The 2764-nt window shown below is 41.6% G+C and overlaps 1 long non-coding RNA gene across 1 annotated transcript; it reads right to left on the bottom strand.

Annotated features, from left to right (window-relative positions):
• Positions 1–296: 296 nt before the first annotated feature.
• LOC124651776 lies at positions 297–2508 on the bottom strand. Its single transcript, XR_006987500.1, has 3 exons — positions 2298–2508; positions 2082–2184; positions 297–530 (listed from the first exon to the last, which is right to left on the bottom strand). It is a non-coding gene; the product is annotated as an uncharacterized LOC124651776 (long non-coding RNA).
• Positions 2509–2764: the final 256 nt, after the last annotated feature.

Genomic DNA, 2764 nt, shown 5'->3' with positions numbered 1-2764 from the left:
TTTGAGACACTTTCCAAAAACCTGTCACGCCCATGATTTCGGCCACATCATTTTCCAAATCAGCAAGTCCATAATAGCGCCCATGATTTCAGCCACATCCACACAGAGTCATTTTCAAATCAGCAAGTCCATAATGGGACGCCCATGAAGATTTCAAACACCCAACTCGCCACACCAATACAAATCTCAGATCCCATACACAGGGAGTTTCCCCATCACTTCATATTTCCTGATACATTTCCAATCTTCAGAGGATTTCATGGAGTTTTGGTATCAGATCAATACCTGCCCCCTATCGGTACTTGACCCAGATCTCTGATGATTTCGTGTAATCATGGGACCCGCCATATATAACGGTACCCTCAAGCATGGCTGGCCGACTGAACATCAGAGAAGTTTTGGGATAGTTTACAAGGTGTGTGATGATCATCACAGAAGTTTTGAGGTATGTAATCACTCAAAATTGGTTGGCATCATGGTTGTCTCTCCACTCTAAATGGTCATGCTTTCCACCTAAACTGTTGCATCTCCTGCATCAAAGTTTACGCTTCAGTATTTCTGCGCTTTTTTCCTCAGATCAACCGCACATGTAGACCATAAGTCTTTGATTGACTTTACTGCATATAGAAATATTATGTAGCCCAAAGTATATTGATCATAGAAAGATCAACCGCACATGTAGTTAGTGATAATGTAAGAAAGAGCTATACATGAACATGCCAATAAAAGAGTCCAAAGATCTGGGAAGAGTTCGTGTTAATTAAATCTTGTATTTGGTCCGGTTTCGGGAGAACTAAATACACAGATCCAAAAGAATCTACAGGGAGCCACAATGAGATGGTATTGTCAACATAAAATAACTCAGGTGAATATGACAACATGGATCATATTGATAATGAATCTTTGTTAATACAAACCTATCTGACATAACCATAGATTTCTTCACCCTATGAACACAGATCTCAATATATAGGCTTGGTTCATAATCTCTGCTGCTGTCATACTAAAGTAAAATCAACAAAAATAACCTAAGTATAGAAGCATGCACCCACTAGATCTCCCATGTTAATATAAATATTCATGCACCATCTTATTTATCTACACAAAACTTGCTCCAGCGGAAACACAAATATCAGTATTTTGTTAGACCTTGCACTTGCACACACATACAAAGATGGATCCGGGCAATGTAAACATGCGCATGCTGTGGACAGAAGGCGGACATCAACGGCTGGTAAGATCTTCCTTACAACAACCTTTAAATTTATTGATTATTATTTGGTAATGCTATATATGAATCATGCAATAGTACAGTGCTTCCAAATGATCAAGTTTTTTTTCTATGTAGGCAAACATTTGGTTAAATAATTCCATGAAGCATGCCAATAGAAACTTGGTTAGTGCTCAAATTTTTTAGGATCAAATCGCGGAGGAGTACAATGCAACCACTCCCAATGATAGGATGAGGAAGGCAAAATAATGCAAGGACAAATGGCATAAGATGAATGTCAAAATTAGGGGATTCAATAGAATGTGGTGTGCTTACAACAATCGGTACAGTAGTGGCCAAGCTGATGAAGACTTGGTTGAAAACACTATGAAACTCCATAAACAAATGACATGTCAACCTTTCACACTACTTCACATATGGGCAGCCCTTAGAAACCATCCCGAATGGGCAAAGTTCTACGGACCATGATTTGTATTATTGTTCTTAGTTTTCAAATAAGTTATCTTCATTTCCTTTTTCTTTTAGTTTGTTACAAACAGATTCATGTATTGAGAGTTTTATGATAAGTGTTTTCCTCTATTTTAGAATCAAATTCATTTTGTGTAGCTTGTTTTCTGATGGTCAGATTATTAGCATAGATGCATCTGTTACTTCGGCTAAAAGTTGTAGTAGAAAGAAGTTACTTCTATAGGCCATGCAACGATTAATTAAATCCATGAATCATCCAAACATGACAAGAGAAAAAGATGCACTTGCTACCACGTAAACAGAGCCATAATGCTCACAGTACAATAGTTGAAAAGACCGGGTGTAATTCAGAATAAATAAGATTATACATTACACGTTATACCTGATGAACTATGAGCTTCGAAATAATCCAGTTGATGGACAAATCAAGAACAATAAATCATGATGTGAACTGTAAACTGGAATCCAATTGTGCTGCCGTTCACCTGAAATAGGAAGAAATTTCAGAAATTTGCATTGGACTGGAAGCATAATTGGTAGTACACGAAAGAAGGGGATTAACATCTCAAGAATTGGACTGGCAGCATAAATTCCAGACCTCTCGGATCTCCCTCTCCCATCCATCATCCTCCTCGCCCCGTCCCTGCACCCGCCATCCTTCCCGCCGGACGACGACCCAGACCCTACCACCTCTTCTCCCTCAATGGGCCCCCTGTCCTCCTTCATATGCTTCTTCCTCGACGACCTCTTCCTCTTCCTCAACGCCTACTTTTCCCTGACGCCCTCGTCAGCCGGCCCGTCCCTGCCTCAGTCCTCCAGCTCGTTCGCCGTGACCACGCCGCCGATCTCCCTTGCCACCCTTCTTAGCAGGTGCTTCCGGGGCCTGGCGGAGGATCCAATGCCATCGTATCAGTGGATGGGGACGAGGTGCGGTTGCGCGTCTGGGTCGTCCATGAGCTGCTCTCCTTGCTCGCCGGAGAGGATTTGTGGTGGAGATGTGGAGCGGAGTGAGATACTGAGATGAGAGAGAGAGAGGACTTAGCGGTCGGTAGGTGCTATCCGTCT

Source organism: Lolium rigidum, chromosome 5, assembly GCF_022539505.1.
Source record: "Lolium rigidum isolate FL_2022 chromosome 5, APGP_CSIRO_Lrig_0.1, whole genome shotgun sequence".
In the NCBI taxonomy this organism is placed as follows: Eukaryota; Viridiplantae; Streptophyta; class Magnoliopsida; order Poales; family Poaceae; genus Lolium; species Lolium rigidum.
This window is presented reverse-complemented; position numbering and strand designations above follow the sequence as displayed.